General features: G+C 50.2%; 19 non-coding genes and 2 pseudogenes across 19 annotated transcripts; all 21 read left to right on the top strand.

Annotated features, from left to right (window-relative positions):
• The first annotated feature begins 656 nt into the window (after positions 1-656).
• Positions 657-820, top strand: LOC135022447 (U1 spliceosomal RNA). The gene has a single exon (XR_010219560.1). It is a non-coding gene; the product is annotated as a U1 spliceosomal RNA (small nuclear RNA).
• Positions 821-972: 152 nt separating this feature from the next.
• LOC135022521 (U1 spliceosomal RNA) lies at positions 973-1135 on the top strand. The gene has a single exon (XR_010219634.1). It is a non-coding gene; the product is annotated as a U1 spliceosomal RNA (small nuclear RNA).
• Positions 1136-1809: 674 nt separating this feature from the next.
• Positions 1810-1973, top strand: LOC135022404 (U1 spliceosomal RNA). The gene has a single exon (XR_010219519.1). It is a non-coding gene; the product is annotated as a U1 spliceosomal RNA (small nuclear RNA).
• Positions 1974-2125: 152 nt separating this feature from the next.
• Positions 2126-2288, top strand: LOC135022520 (U1 spliceosomal RNA). Its single transcript, XR_010219633.1, has one exon. It is a non-coding gene; the product is annotated as a U1 spliceosomal RNA (small nuclear RNA).
• A 674-nt stretch (positions 2289-2962) lies between these two features.
• Positions 2963-3126, top strand: LOC135022687 (U1 spliceosomal RNA). Its single transcript, XR_010219760.1, has one exon. It is a non-coding gene; the product is annotated as a U1 spliceosomal RNA (small nuclear RNA).
• Positions 3127-3278: 152 nt separating this feature from the next.
• On the top strand, positions 3279-3414 carry LOC135022609 (U1 spliceosomal RNA; annotated as a pseudogene).
• An 835-nt stretch (positions 3415-4249) lies between these two features.
• LOC135022595 (U1 spliceosomal RNA) lies at positions 4250-4413 on the top strand. Its single transcript, XR_010219704.1, has one exon. It is a non-coding gene; the product is annotated as a U1 spliceosomal RNA (small nuclear RNA).
• Positions 4414-5083: 670 nt separating this feature from the next.
• Positions 5084-5247, top strand: LOC135022527 (U1 spliceosomal RNA). The gene has a single exon (XR_010219640.1). It is a non-coding gene; the product is annotated as a U1 spliceosomal RNA (small nuclear RNA).
• Positions 5248-5399: 152 nt separating this feature from the next.
• Positions 5400-5563, top strand: LOC135022653 (U1 spliceosomal RNA). The gene has a single exon (XR_010219739.1). It is a non-coding gene; the product is annotated as a U1 spliceosomal RNA (small nuclear RNA).
• Positions 5564-7987: 2424 nt separating this feature from the next.
• On the top strand, positions 7988-8151 carry LOC135022676 (U1 spliceosomal RNA). The gene has a single exon (XR_010219749.1). It is a non-coding gene; the product is annotated as a U1 spliceosomal RNA (small nuclear RNA).
• A 152-nt stretch (positions 8152-8303) lies between these two features.
• Positions 8304-8466, top strand: LOC135022512 (U1 spliceosomal RNA). The gene has a single exon (XR_010219625.1). It is a non-coding gene; the product is annotated as a U1 spliceosomal RNA (small nuclear RNA).
• A 674-nt stretch (positions 8467-9140) lies between these two features.
• Positions 9141-9304, top strand: LOC135022403 (U1 spliceosomal RNA). Its single transcript, XR_010219518.1, has one exon. It is a non-coding gene; the product is annotated as a U1 spliceosomal RNA (small nuclear RNA).
• Positions 9305-9456: 152 nt separating this feature from the next.
• On the top strand, positions 9457-9619 carry LOC135022534 (U1 spliceosomal RNA). Its single transcript, XR_010219648.1, has one exon. It is a non-coding gene; the product is annotated as a U1 spliceosomal RNA (small nuclear RNA).
• A 674-nt stretch (positions 9620-10293) lies between these two features.
• Positions 10294-10457, top strand: LOC135022665 (U1 spliceosomal RNA). The gene has a single exon (XR_010219747.1). It is a non-coding gene; the product is annotated as a U1 spliceosomal RNA (small nuclear RNA).
• Positions 10458-10609: 152 nt separating this feature from the next.
• On the top strand, positions 10610-10745 carry LOC135022608 (U1 spliceosomal RNA; annotated as a pseudogene).
• A 701-nt stretch (positions 10746-11446) lies between these two features.
• On the top strand, positions 11447-11610 carry LOC135022475 (U1 spliceosomal RNA). The gene has a single exon (XR_010219588.1). It is a non-coding gene; the product is annotated as a U1 spliceosomal RNA (small nuclear RNA).
• A 152-nt stretch (positions 11611-11762) lies between these two features.
• Positions 11763-11925, top strand: LOC135022553 (U1 spliceosomal RNA). The gene has a single exon (XR_010219667.1). It is a non-coding gene; the product is annotated as a U1 spliceosomal RNA (small nuclear RNA).
• Positions 11926-12599: 674 nt separating this feature from the next.
• On the top strand, positions 12600-12763 carry LOC135022457 (U1 spliceosomal RNA). Its single transcript, XR_010219570.1, has one exon. It is a non-coding gene; the product is annotated as a U1 spliceosomal RNA (small nuclear RNA).
• A 151-nt stretch (positions 12764-12914) lies between these two features.
• LOC135022491 (U1 spliceosomal RNA) lies at positions 12915-13077 on the top strand. Its single transcript, XR_010219604.1, has one exon. It is a non-coding gene; the product is annotated as a U1 spliceosomal RNA (small nuclear RNA).
• Positions 13078-13751: 674 nt separating this feature from the next.
• On the top strand, positions 13752-13915 carry LOC135022402 (U1 spliceosomal RNA). Its single transcript, XR_010219517.1, has one exon. It is a non-coding gene; the product is annotated as a U1 spliceosomal RNA (small nuclear RNA).
• Positions 13916-14067: 152 nt separating this feature from the next.
• On the top strand, positions 14068-14230 carry LOC135022629 (U1 spliceosomal RNA). The gene has a single exon (XR_010219724.1). It is a non-coding gene; the product is annotated as a U1 spliceosomal RNA (small nuclear RNA).
• The last annotated feature ends 450 nt before the right edge of the window (positions 14231-14680 follow it).

The raw sequence follows: 14680 nt of genomic DNA, 5'->3' as shown, positions 1-14680 counted from the left end.
TCTCCAGCCTAGTTTGCTGTCTGTTTCCACTTCTCTTTTCTTCAACCGCTCCCTTCTATACCCTTGTGCACTATCCTGACTTCTCCTCCCGTCTGCTTACTTTGTGCCTTCCAATGCACAATGCAAACTACAGGTAGTGCTGCAGGGCCCACACCCTTTTACTTGCCTTACAGAGCAGCTCTGGAGCTGTTACAGTGCCCAGCTGCTGCAAGAAATCAGCTTGAATGCTTCAGGGGATGGGGCATGGCCAACATGAGCCCCACACCGAAGGAGGGTGGAGGTGTTTAATGCGAACTAGGGGTCATCCAAGCACCACAAAAGGCCGCCATGCCCTGCACGCCACTTTTCTCTTTTCATATGCAGATGAGGGTTGAAGCCAACTTTGACCCACTGCTTGGATGACATCACCGTATGCAAATCCGTCTTCTGCAGAACTTCCCCCAGGAATGCTTGCACTAGTTGTTGCATTTGGTTTGTTGTTTGGGGGTGCTTCAGTATTAGGCAGCCTTCTGCCCTCCCATGTTCATCTGAAAATATGTGTTCTCCCTGCAGTTGTTGTCCCCAGATGAGAGTTCCCTTGTGCTGCCTCAGTTGAATCTCCTTTACTTGACAGAGATGTGCATGAGCAGCGGCCCTCCCCAGCCCTATTCCAAATCATACTTATTTTGCATAGGAGATACCATGGTCATGAAGATTGTTCTCCCAGGGTGAGGTTCATTCATTGCATTTTGGGTATGCTGACCCCTGTGATTTCCCCAAATGTGGGAAACTCGACTGCATTATTTGTGGTAGTGGGGGACTGTGTTTGTGCTTTCCTCTGGTCAGCTCTGGTAAAAGTCAGATTTCTTTGTCTCAGATTTTCCTCTAGCCTTGTTCTTCTTTCGAGAGTTCCATTGTGCTGCCTCAGTTGGATCTCCTTCACTTGACAGGGGGGTACCCGAGCAGCGACCCTCCCCAGCTCTAGCCCAACTCCTACTTACCTGCCAGGTGAGATACTATGATCATGAAGGTGCTTCTCCCAGGGCAAGGCTCACCCATTGCACTCTGGGTGTGCTGCCCCTGCGATTTCCCCAAATGTGGGAAACTTGACTGCATAATTTGTGTTTCCCCTGGTCGGCTCTCGTATAATTCAGATCTATTTGTCTCAGGTCTCTCTCCAGCCTAGTTTGCTGTCTGTTTCCACTTCTCTTTTCTTCAGCCGCTCCCTTCTATACCCTTGTGCACTATCCTGACTTCTCCTCCCGTCTGCTTACTTTGTGCCTTCCAATGCACAATGCAAACTACAGGTAGTGCTGCAGGGCCCACACCCTTTTACTTGCCTTACAGAGCAGCTCTGGAGCTGTTACAGTGCCCAGCTGCTGCAAGAAATCAGCTTGAATGCTTCAGGGGATGGGGCATGGCCAACATGAGCCCCACACCAAAGGAGGGTGGAGGTGTTTAATGCGAACTAGGGGTCATCCAAGCACCGCAAAAGGCCGCCATGCCCTGCACGCCCCTTTTCTCTTTTCAAATGCAGATGAGGGTTGAAGCCAACTTTGACCCACTGCTTGGATGACATCACCGTATGCAAATCCGTCTTCTGCAGAACTTCCCCCAGGAATGCTTGCACTAGTTGTTGCATTTGGTTTGTTGTTTGGGGGTGCTTCAGTATTAGGCAGCCTTCTGCCCTCCCATGTTCATCTGAAAATATGTGTTCTCCCTGCAGTTGTTGTCCCCAGATGAGAGTTCCCTTGTGCTGCCTCAGTTGAATCTCCTTTACTTGACAGAGATGTGCATGAGCAGCGGCCCTCCCCAGCCCTATTCCAAATCATACTTATTTTGCATAGGAGATACCATGGTCATGAAGATTGTTCTCCCAGGGTGAGGTTCATTCATTGCATTTTGGGTATGCTGACCCCTGTGATTTCCCCAAATGTGGGAAACTTGACTGCATTATTTGTGGTAGTGGGGGACTGTGTTTGTGCTTTCCTCTGGTCAGCTCTGGTAAAAGTCAGATTTCTTTGTCTCAGATTTTCCTCTAGCCTTGTTCTTCTTTCGAGAGTTCCATTGTGCTGCCTCAGTTGGATCTCCTTCACTTGACAGGGGGGTACCCGAGCAGCGACCCTCCCCAGCTCTAGCCCAACTCCTACTTACCTGCCAGGTGAGATACTATGATCATGAAGGTGCTTCTCCCAGGGCAAGGCTCACCCATTGCACTCTGGGTGTGCTGCCCCTGCGATTTCCCCAAATGTGGGAAACTTGACTGCATAATTTGTGTTTCCCCTGGTCGGCTCTCGTATAATTCAGATCTATTTGTCTCAGGTCTCTCTCCAGCCTAGTTTGCTGTCTGTTTCCACTTCTCTTTTCTTCAGCCGCTCCCTTCTATACCCTTGTGCACTATCCTGACTTCTCCTCCCGTCTGCTTACTTTGTGCCTTCCAATGCACAATGCAAACTACAGGTAGTGCTGCAGGGCCCACACCCTTTTACTTGCCTTACAGAGCAGCTCTGGAGCTGTTACAGTGCCCAGCTGCTGCAAGAAATCAGCTTGAATGCTTCAGGGGATGGGGCATGGCCAACATGAGCCCCACACCAAAGGAGGGGGGAGGTGTTTAATGCGAACTAGGGGTCATCCAAGCACTGCAAAAGGCCGCCATGCCCTGCATGCCCCTTTTCTCTTTTCATATGCAGATGAGGGTTCCAGTCAACTTTGGCCCACTGCTTGGATAACATCACCGTATGCAAATCCGTCTGCTGCAGACCTTCCCCCAGGAGTGCTTGTACTAGTTGTTGCATATGGTTTGATATTTGATGGTGCTTCAGTATTAGGCAGCCTTCCGCCCTCCCATGTTCATCTGAAAAGATGTGGTCTCCCTGCAGTTGTTGTCCCCAGATGAGAGTTCACTTGTGCTGCCTCAGTTGAATCTCCTTTACTTGACAGAGATGTGCCTGAGCAGCTGCCCTCACCAGCCCTATCCCAAATCATACTTATTTTGCATAGGAGATACCATGGTCATGAAGATTGTTCTCCCAGGGTGAGGTTCATTCATTGCATTCTGGGTATGCTGACCCCTGTGATTTTCCCAAATGTGGGAAACTCGACTGCATTATTTGTGGTAGTGGGGGACTGTGTTTGTGCTTTCCTCTGGTCAGCTCTGGTAAAAGTCAGATTTCTTTGTCTCAGATCTTCCTCTAGCCTTGTTCTTCTTTCGAGAGTTCCCTGGTGCTGCCTCAGTTGGATCTCCTTCACTTCACAGGGGGGAACCCGAGCAGCGACCCTCCCCAGCTCTAGCCCAACTCCTACTTACCTGCCAGGTGAGATACTATGATCATGAAGGTGCTTCTCCCAGGGCAAGGCTCAACCATTGCACTCTGGGTGTGCTGCTCCTGCGATTTCCCCAAATGTGGGAAACTTGACTGCATAATTTGTGTTTCCCCTCGTCGGCTCTCGTATAATTCAGATCTCTTTGTCTCAGGTCTCTCTCCAGCCTAGTTTGCTGTCTGTTTCCACTTCTCTTTTCTTCAGCCGCTCCCTTCTATACCCTTGTGCACTATCCTGACTTCTCCTCCCGTCTGCTTACTTTGTGCCTTCCAATGCACAATGCAAACTACAGGTAGTGCTGCAGGGCCCACACCCTTTTACTTGCCTTACAGAGCAGCTCTGGAGCTGTTACAGTGCCCAGCTGCTGCAAGAAATCAGCTTGAATGCTTCAGGGGCTGGGGCATAGCCAACATGAGCCCCACACCAAAGGAGGGTGGAGGTGTTTAATGCAAACTAGGGGTCAGCCAAGCGCCGCAAAAGGCCACCATGCCCTGCACGCCCCTTTTCTCTTTTCATATGCAGACGAGGGTTGAAGCCAACTTTGACCCACTGCTTGGATGACATCACCATATGCAAATCCATCTGCGGCAGGCCTTCCCCCAGGAATGCTTGCACTAGTTGTTGCATTTGGTTTGTTGTTTGGGGGTGCTTCAGTATTAGGCAGCCTTCTGCCCTCCCATGTTCATCTTCAGGGGATGGGGCATGGCCAACATGAGCCCCACACCAAAGGAGGGTGGAGGTGTTTAATGCGAACTAGGGGTCATCCAAGCACCGCAAAAGGCCGCCATGCCCTGCACGCCCCTTTTCTCTTTTCATATGCAGATGAGGGTTGAAGCCAACTTTGACCCACTGCTTGGATGACATCACCGTATGCAAATCCGTCTTCTGCAGAACTTCACTTGACAGGGGGGTGCCCGAGCAGCGACCCTCCCCATCTCTAGCCCAACTCCTACTTACCTGCCAGGTGAGATACTATGATCAGGAAGGTGCTTCTCCCAGGGCAAGGCTCACCCATTGCACTCTGGGTGTGCTGCTCCTACGATTTCCCCAAATGTGGGACACTTGACTGCATAATTTGTGTTTCCTCTAGTCGGCTACTCGTATAATTCAGATCTCTTTGTCTCAGGTCTCTCTCCAGCCTAGTTTGCTGTCTGTTTCCACTTCTCTTTTCTTGAGCCGCTGCCTTCTATGCCCTTGTGCACTCTCCTGACTTCTCCTGTCTGCTTACTTTGTGCCTTCCAACGCACAATGCAAACTACAGGTAGTGCTGCAGGGCCCACACCCTTTTACTTGCCTTTCAGAGCAGCTCTGGAGCTGTTACAGTGCCCAGCTGCTGCAAGAAATCAGCTTGAATGCTTCAGGGGCTGGGGCATAGCCAACATGAGCCCCACACCGACGGAGGGTGGAGGTGTTTAATGCGAACTAAGGGTCATCCAAGCGCCGCAAAAGGCCGCCATGCCCTGCATACCCCTTTTCTCTTTTCATATGCAGATGAGGGTTCCAGCCAACTTTGGCCCACTGCTTGGATGACATCACCGTATGCAAATCCGTCTTCTGCAGACCTTCCCCCAGGAATGCTTGTACTAGTTGTTGCATTTGGTTTGTTGTTTGGGGTGCTTCAGTATTAGGCAGCCTTCAGCTCTCCCATGTTCATCTGAAAATATGTGTTCTCCCTGCAGTTGTTGTCCCCAGATGAGAGTACCCTTGTGCTGCCTCAGTTGAATCTCCTTTACTTGAAAGAGATGTGCCTGAGCAGCGGCCCTCCCCAGCCCTATCCCAAATCATACTTATTTTGCATAGGAGATACCATGGTCATGAAGATTGTTCTCCCAGGGTGAGGTTCATTCATTGCATTCTGGGTATGCTGACCCCTGTGATTTCCCCAAATGTGGGAAACTCGACTGCATTATTTGTGGTAGTGGGGGACTGTGTTTGTGCTTTCCTCTGGTCAGCTCTGGTAAAAGTCAGATTTCTTTGTCTCAGATCTTCCTCTAGCCTTGTTCTTTTTTTGAGAGTTTCCTTGTGCTGCCTCAGTTGGATCTCCTTCACTTGACAGGGGGGTGCCCGAGCAGCGACCCTCCCCAGCTCAAGCCCAACTCCTACTTACCTGCCAAGTGAGATACTATGATCAGGAAGGTGCTTCTACCAGGGCAAGGCTCACCCATTGCACTCTGGGTGTGCTGCTCCTACGATTTCCCCAAATGTGGGACACTTGACTGCATAATTTGTGTTTCCTCTGGTCGGCTACTCGTATAATTCAGATCTCTTTGTCTCAGGTCTCTCTCCAGCCTAGTTTGCTGTCTGTTTCCACTTCTCTTTTCTTGAGCCCCTGCCTTCTATGCCCTTGTGCACTCTCCTGACTTCTCCTGTCTGCTTACTTTGTGCCTTCCAACGCACAATGCAAACTACAGGTAGTGCTGCAGGGCCAACACCCTTTTACTTGCCTTACAGAGCAGCTCTGGAGCTGTTACAGTGCCCAGCTGCTGCAAGAAATCAGCTTGAATGCTTCAGGGGCTGGGGCATAGCCAACATGAGCAGCAAGATGCAGCACTGGACTATTAGTAATGTACTGTTGTATGCTGAGCACCACAATGCAGCACAAGACAATGAGCAGTGATACTGAGCACTGATGAGGATACTACTGAGAACTGACACTGAGCAGGAGAGACACACTACTAGTATTACTGAGCAGCAATAAGTAACCACTGATACTGGGCACTGATATTGAGATTTCCACTGAGAGAACATAGCCACGTCCTCTCCGCTCTCTCTTCAATGCACGAGTAAAAATGGCGGCAACGCGCAGCTCTTTATATGGAATCCGAATCTCGCGAGAATCCGACAGCGGGATGATGACATTTTCCCTTGTTCAGGTTTTCCGAGTCAGGCGGGAACAACCGAGCCTGCCACGGACCAGTGTAAACCACGTGGAGTTCGTCGGGAATTCGGTTCTCGGAGAACCGAACCCGCTCCTCTATATATACTATATTACTATGTTACTGTAGTATACAGAACACCACAATGCAATGAGCAGTGATAGTGAGCACTGATGAGGATACTAGAACTGACACTGAGCAGCAAGATGCAGCACTGGACTATTAGTAATGTACTGTAGTATGCTGAGCACCACAATGCAGCACAAGACAATGAGCAGTGATACTGAGCACTGATGAGGATACTACTGAGAACTGACACTGAGCAGGAGAGACACACTACTAGTATTACTGAGCAGCAATAAGTAACCACTGATACTGAGCACTGATATTGAGATTTCCACTGAGAGAACATAGCCACGTCCTCTCCGCTCTCTCTTCAATGCACGAGTAAAAATGGCAGCAACGCGCAGCTCTTTATATGGAATCCGAATCTCGCAAGAATCCGACAGCGGGATGATGACATTTTCCCTTGTTCAGGTTTTCCGAGTCAGGCGGGAACAACCGAGCCTGCCTCGGACCAGTGTAAACCACGTGGAGTTCGTGGGGAATTCGGTTCTCGGAGAACCGAACCCGCTCCTCTCTACCTTATACCCATCAATTTTTTTATTTTCAATCTAAGCCCCTGCAGTTTTCTGTAAGCATCTGCTTCGCTATGATGATCAACAAGTCACAAGGGCAAACACTCAGGGCTTGAGGCGTAGATCTTAGGACCAGCTGCTACAAGCATGGCAGAGGTGTCACTATCACTGGTGACACCCAGAAAGGTGGCGAGGGAGATTGTAATGCAGTGCGCGCAGATAAACAGCGCAATGGTAAAAAGGAGGCATGGTTTCATAGGTAGGGGCATGGCCTGGTGGCCTGAATCTACATTTTGTTGCTCCGGGTGTCCCGGGGGTTGGGGGCTGCACCCGGGGACTAGTGTGTGAGCTGTGCTGGCTCCTGCACAGTGACAGGGCATGGCCACCCAGCATGACGCCTCCCTTCTTGACCATGCTGTAATTGCAGTCGCACTGCAGTTCAGCGTGATCATAAAAAATGGTGTAGGCTCCTGCTGGTGCAGGCTGTAGAGAAAAGCTGCTGTGACCACGCCCCCTGTGTCTCCTCCGTTGCAGACCCCATTTTGAAGCCTTGCCCCCGGACTAAGAGAAAAGTATGCCCTTGCGCACTATCCTGACTTCTCCTCCCGTCTGCTTAATTTGTGCCTTCCAACGCACAATGCGAACAACAGGTGGTGCTGCAGGGCCCACACCCTTTTACTTGCCTTACAGAACAGCTCTGGAGCTGTTACAGTGCCCAGCTGCTGCAAGAAATCAGCTTGAATGCTTCAGGAGATGGGGCATGGCCAACATGAGCCCCACACCAAAGGAGGGTGGGGGTGTTTAATGCGAACTAGGGGTCATCCAAGCACTGCAAAAGGCCGCCATGCCCTGCATGCCCCTTTTCTCTTTTCATATGCAGATGAGGGTTCCAGTCAACTTTGGCCCACTGCTTGGATAACATCACCGTATGCAAATCCGTCTGCTGCAGACCTTCCCCAAGGAGTGCTTGTACTAGTTGTTGCATATGGTTTGATATTTGATGGTGCTTCAGTATTAGGCAGCCTTCCGCCCTCCCATGTTCATCTGAAAAGATGTGGTCTCCCTGCAGTTGTTGTCCCCAGATGAGAGTTCCCTTGTGCTGCCTCAGTTGAATCTCCTTTACTTGACAGAGATGTGCCTGAGCAGCGGCCCTCACCAGCCCTATCCCAAATCATACTTATTTTGCATAGGAGATACCATGGTCATGAAGATTGTTCTCCCAGGGTGAGGTTCATTCATTGCATTCTGGGTATGCTGACCCCTGTGATTTTCCCAAATGTGGGAAACTCGACTGCATTATTTGTGGTAGTGGGGGACTGTGTTTGTGCTTTCCTCTGGTCAGCTCTGGTAAAAGTCAGATTTCTTTGTCTCAGATCTTCCTCTAGCCTTGTTCTTCTTTCGAGAGTTCCCTTGTGCTGCCTCAGTTGGATCTCTTTCACTTGACAGGGGGGTGCCCGAACAGCGACCCTCCCCAGCTCTAGCCCAACTCCTACTTACCTGCCAGGTGAGATACTATGATCATGAAGGTGCTTCTCCCAGGGCAAGGCTCACCCATTGCACTCTGGGTGTGCTGCCCCTGCGATTTCCCCAAATGTGGGAAACTTGACTGCATAATTTGTGTTTCCCCTGGTCGGCTCTCGTATAATTCAGATCTCTTTGTCTCAGGTCTCTCTCCAGCCTAGTTTGCTGTCTGTTTCCACTTCTCTTTTCTTCAACCGCTCCCTTCTATACCCTTGTGCACTATCCTGACTTCTCCTCCCGTCTGCTTACTTTGTGCCTTCCAATGCACAATGCAAACTACAGGTAGTGCTGCAGGGCCCACACCCTTTTACTTGCCTTACAGAGCAGCTCTGGAGCTGTTACAGTGCCCAGCTGCTGCAAGAAATCAGCTTGAATGCTTCAGGGGATGGGGCATGGCCAACATGAGCCCCACACCAAAGGAGGGTGGAGGTGTTTAATGCGAACTAGGGGTCATCCAAGCACCGCAAAAGGCCGCCATGCCCTGCACGCCCCTTTTCTCTTTTCATATGCAGATGAGGGTTGAAGCCAACTTTGACCCACTGCTTGGATGACATCACCGTATGCAAATCCGTCTTCTGCAGAACTTCCCCCAGGAATGCTTGCACTAGTTGTTGCATTTGGTTTGTTGTTTGGGGGTGCTTCAGTATTAGGCAGCCTTCTGCCCTCCCATGTTCATCTGAAAATATGTGTTCTCCCTGCAGTTGTTGTCCCCAGATGAGAGTTCCCTTGTGCTGCCTCAGTTGAATCTCCTTTACTTGACAGAGATGTGCATGAGCAGCGGCCCTCCCCAGCCCTATTCCAAATCATACTTATTTTGCATAGGAGATACCATGGTCATGAAGATTGTTCTCCCAGGGTGAGGTTCATTCATTGCATTTTGGGTATGCTGACCCCTGTGATTTCCCCAAATGTGGGAAACTTGACTGCATTATTTGTGGTAGTGGGGGACTGTGTTTGTGCTTTCCTCTGGTCAGCTCTGGTAAAAGTCAGATTTCTTTGTCTCAGATTTTCCTCTAGCCTTGTTCTTCTTTCGAGAGTTCCATTGTGCTGCCTCAGTTGGATCTCCTTCACTTGACAGGGGGGTACCCGAGCAGCGACCCTCCCCAGCTCTAGCCCAACTCCTACTTACCTGCCAGGTGAGATACTATGATCATGAAGGTGCTTCTCCCAGGGCAAGGCTCACCCATTGCACTCTGGGTGTGCTGCCCCTGCGATTTCCCCAAATGTGGGGAACTTGACTGCATAATTTGTGTTTCCCCTGGTCGGCTCTCGTATAATTCAGATCTATTTGTCTCAGGTCTCTCTCCAGCCTAGTTTGCTGTCTGTTTCCACTTCTCTTTTCTTCAGCCGCTCCCTTCTATACCCTTGTGCACTATCCTGACTTCTCCTCCCGTCTGCTTACTTTGTGCCTTCCAATGCACAATGCAAACTACAGGTAGTGCTGCAGGGCCCACACCCTTTTACTTGCCTTACAGAGCAGCTCTGGAGCTGTTACAGTGCCCAGCTGCTGCAAGAAATCAGCTTGAATGCTTCAGGGGATGGGGCATGGCCAACATGAGCCCCACACCAAAGGAGGGGGGAGGTGTTTAATGCGAACTAGGGGTCATCCAAGCACTGCGAAAGGCCGCCATGCCCTGCATGCCCCTTTTCTCTTTTCATATGCAGATGAGGGTTCCAGTCAACTTTGGCCCACTGCTTGGATAACATCACCGTATGCAAATCCGTCTGCTGCAGACCTTCCCCCAGGAGTGCTTGTACTAGTTGTTGCATATGGTTTGATATTTGATGGTGCTTCAGTATTAGGCAGCCTTCCGCCCTCCCATGTTCATCTGAAAAGATGTGGTCTCCCTGCAGTTGTTGTCCCCAGATGAGAGTTCACTTGTGCTGCCTCAGTTGAATCTCCTTTACTTGACAGAGATGTGCCTGAGCAGCTGCCCTCACCAGCCCTATCCCAAATCATACTTATTTTGCATAGGAGATACCATGGTCATGAAGATTGTTCTCCCAGGGTGAGGTTCATTCATTGCATTCTGGGTATGCTGACCCCTGTGATTTTCCCAAATGTGGGAAACTCGACTGCATTATTTGTGGTAGTGGGGGACTGTGTTTGTGCTTTCCTCTGGTCAGCTCTGGTAAAAGTCAGATTTCTTTGTCTCAGATCTTCCTCTAGCCTTGTTCTTCTTTCGAGAGTTCCCTGGTGCTGCCTCAGTTGGATCTCCTTCACTTCACAGGGGGGAACCCGAGCAGCGACCCTCCCAAGCTCTAGCCCAACTCCTACTTACCTGCCAGGTGAGATACTATGATCATGAAGGTGCTTCTCCCAGGGCAAGGCTCAACCATTGCACTCTGGGTGTGCTGCTCCTGCGATTTCCCCAAATGTGGGAAACTTGACTGCATAATTTGTGTTTCCCCTCGTCGGCTCTCGTATAATTCAGATCTCTTTGTCTCAGGTCTCTCTCCAGCCTAGTTTGCTGTCTGTTTCCACTTCTCTTTTCTTCAGCCGCTCCCTTCTATACCCTTGTGCACTATCCTGACTTCTCCTCCCGTCTGCTTACTTTGTGCCTTCCAATGCACAATGCAAACTACAGGTAGTGCTGCAGGGCCCACACCCTTTTACTTGCCTTACAGAGCAGCTCTGGAGCTGTTACAGTGCCCAGCTGCTGCAAGAAATCAGCTTGAATGCTTCAGGGGCTGGGGCATAGCCAACATGAGCCCCACACCAAAGGAGGGTGGAGGTGTTTAATGCAAACTAGGGGTCAGCCAAGCGCCGCAAAAGGCCACCATGCCCTGCACGCCCCTTTTCTCTTTTCATATGCAGACGAGGGTTGAAGCCAACTTTGACCCACTGCTTGGATGACATCACCATATGCAAATCCATCTGCGGCAGGCCTTCCCCCAGGAATGCTTGCACTAGTTGTTGCATTTGGTTTGTTGTTTGGGGGTGCTTCAGTATTAGGCAGCCTTCTGCCCTCCCATGTTCATCTGAAAATATATGTTCTCCCTGCAGTTGTTGTCCCAAGATGAGAGTTCCCTTGTGCTGCCTCAGTTGAATCTCCTTTACTTGACAGAGATGTGCATGAGCAGCGGCCCTCCCCAGCCCTATTCCAAATCATACTTATTTTGCATAGGAGATACCATGGTCATGAAGATTTTTCTCCCAGGGTGAGGTTCATTCATTGCATTTTGGGTATGCTGACCCCTGTGATTTCCCCAAATGTGGGAAACTTGACTGCATTATTTGTGGTAGTGGGAGACTGTGTTTGTGCTTTCCTCTGGTCAGCTCTGGTAAAAGTCAGATTTCTTTGTCTCAGATTTTCCTTTAGCCTTGTTCTTTTTTCGAGAGTTCCCTTGTGCTGCCTCAGTTGGATCTCCTTCACTTTACAGGGGGGTACCCGAGCAGCGACCCTCCCCAGCTCTAGCCCAACTCCTACTTACCTGCCAGGTGAGATACTATGATCATGAAGGTGCTTCTCCCAGGGCAAGGCTCACCCATTGTACTCTGGGTGTGCTGCTCCTGCGATTTCCCCAAATGTGGGAAACTTGACTGCATAATTTGTGTTTCCCCTGGTCGGCTCTCGTATAATTCAGATCTCTTTGTCTCAGGTCTCTCTCCAGCCTAGTTTGCTGTCTGTTTCCACTTCTCTTTTCTTCAGCCGCTCCCTTTTATACCCTTGTGCACTATCCTGACTTCTCCTCCCGTCTGCTTACTTTGTGCCTTCCAATGCACAATGCAAACTACAGGTAGTGCTGCAGGGCCCACACCCTTTTACTTGCCTTACAGAGCAGCTCTGGAGCTGTTACAGTGCCCAGCTGCTGCAAGAAATCAGCTTGAATGCTTCAGGGGATGGGGCATGGCCAACATGAGCCCCACACCAAAGGAGGGTGGAGGTGTTTAATGCGAACTAGGGGTCATCCAAGCACCGCAAAAGGCCGCCATGCCCTGCACGCCCCTTTTCTCTTTTCATATGCAGATGAGGGTTGAAGCCAACTTTGACCCACTGCTTGGATGACATCACCGTATGCAAATCCGTCTTCTGCAGAACTTCCCCCAGGAATGCTTGCACTAGTTGTTGCATTTGGTTTGTTGTTTGGGGGTGCTTCAGTATTAGGCAGCCTTCTGCCCTCCCATGTTCATCTGAAAATATGTGTTCTCCCTGCAGTTGTTGTCCCCAGATGAGAGTTCCATTGTGCTGCCTCAGTTGAATCTCCTTTACTTGACAGAGATGTGCCTGAGCAGCGGCCCTCCCCAGCTCTATCCCAAATCATACTTATTTTGCATAGGAGATACCATGGTCATGAAGATTATTCTCCCAGGGTGAGGTTCATTCATTGCATTATGGGTATGCTGACCCCTGTGATTTCCCCAAATGTGGGAAACTCGACTGCTTTATTTGTGGTAGTGGGGGACTGTGTTTGTGTTTTCCTCTGGTCAGCTCTGGTAAAAGTCAGATTTCTTTGTTCAGATCTTCCTCTAGCCTTGTTCTTCTTTCGAGAGTTCCCTTGTGCTGCCTCAGTTGGATCTCCTTCACTTGACAGGGGGGTGCCCAAGCAGAGACCCTCCCCAGCTCTAGCCCAACTCCTACTTACCTGCCAGGTGAGATACTATGATCATGAAGGTGCTTCTCCCAGGGCAAGGCTCACCCATTGCACTCTGGGTGTGCTGCCCCTGCGATTTCCCCAAATGTGGGAAACTTGACTGCATAATTTGTGTTTCCCCTGGTCGGCTCTCGTGTAATTCAGATCTCTTTGTCTCAGGTCTCTCTCCAACCTAGTTTGCTGTCTGTTTCCACTTCTCTTTTCTTCAGCCGCTCCCTTCTATACCCTTGTGCACTATCCTGACTTCTCCTCCCGTCTGCTTACTTTGTGCCTTCCAATGCACAATGCAAACTACAGGTAGTGCTGCAGGGCCCACACCCTTTTACTTGCCTTACAGAGCAGCTCTGGAGATGTTACAGTGCCCAGCTGCTGCAAGAAATCAGCTTGAATGCTTCAGGGGATGGGGCATGGCCAACATGAGCCCCACACCAAAGGAGGGTGGAGGTGTTTAATGCGAACTAGGGGTCATCCAAGCACCGCAAAAGGCCGCCATGCCCTGCACGCTCCTTTTCTCTTTTCATATGCAGATGAGGGTTGAAGCCAACTTTGACCCACTGCTTGGATGACATCACCGTATGCAAATCCGTCTTCTGCAGAACTTCCCCCAGGAATGCTTGCACTAGTTGTTGCATTTGGTTTGTTGTTTGGGGGTGCTTCAGTATTAGGCAGCCTTCTGCCCTCCCATGTTCATCTGAAAATATGTGTTCTCCCTGCAGTTGTTGTCCCCAGATGAGAGTTCCCTTGTGCTGCCTCAGTTGAATCTCCTTTACTTGACAGAGATGTGCATGAGCAGCGGCCCTCCCCAGCCCTATTCCAAATCATACTTATTTTGCATAGGAGATACCATGGTCATGAAGATTGTTCTCCCAGGGTGAGGTTCATTCATTGCATTTTGGGTATGCTGACCCCTGTGATTTCCCCAAATGTGGGAAACTTGACTGCATTATTTGTGGTAGTGGGGGACTGTGTTTGTGCTTTCCTCTGGTCAGCTCTGGTAAAAGTCAGATTTCTTTGTCTCAGATTTTTCTCTAGCCTTGTTCTTCTTTCGAGAGTTCCCTTGTGCTGCCTCAGTTGGATCTCCTTCAGTTTACAGGGGGGTACCCGAGCAGCGATCCTCCCCAGCTCTAGCCCAACTCCTACTTACCTGCCAGGTGAGATACTATGATCATGAAGGTGCTTCTCCCAGGGCAAGGCTCACCCATTGCACTCTAGGTGTGCTGCTCCTGCGATTTCCCCAAATGTGGGAAACTTGACTGCATAATTTGTGTTTCCCCTGGTCGGCTCTCGTATAATTCAGATCTCTTTGTCTCAGGTCTCTCTCCAGCCTAGTTTGCTGTCTGTTTCCACTTCTCTTTTCTTGAGCCGCTCCCTTCTATGCCCTTGCGCACTATCCTGACTTCTCCTCCTGTCTGCTTACTTTGTGCCTTCCAACGCACAATGCGAACTACAGGTAGTGCTGCAGGGCCCACACCCTTTTACTTGCCTTACAGAGCAGCTCTGGAGCTGTTACAGTGCCCAGCTGCTGCAAGAAATCAGCTTGAATGCTTCAGGGGCTGGGGCATAGCCAACATGAGCCCCACACCAAAGGAGGGTGGAGGTGTTTAATGCAAACTAGGGGTCAGCCAAGTGCCGCAAAAGGCCACCATGCCCTGCACGCCCCTTTTCTCTTTTCATATGCAGACGAGGGTTGAAGCCAACTTTGACCCACTGCTTGGATGACATCACCATATGCAAATCCATCTGCGGCAG

This window comes from Pseudophryne corroboree, unplaced genomic scaffold, assembly GCF_028390025.1.
Source record: "Pseudophryne corroboree isolate aPseCor3 unplaced genomic scaffold, aPseCor3.hap2 scaffold_388, whole genome shotgun sequence".
NCBI lineage: Eukaryota > Metazoa > Chordata > Amphibia > Anura > Myobatrachidae > Pseudophryne > Pseudophryne corroboree.
The sequence above is the reverse complement of the archived record's forward strand: the minus strand, read 5'-3'. Positions and strand labels throughout refer to the sequence as shown.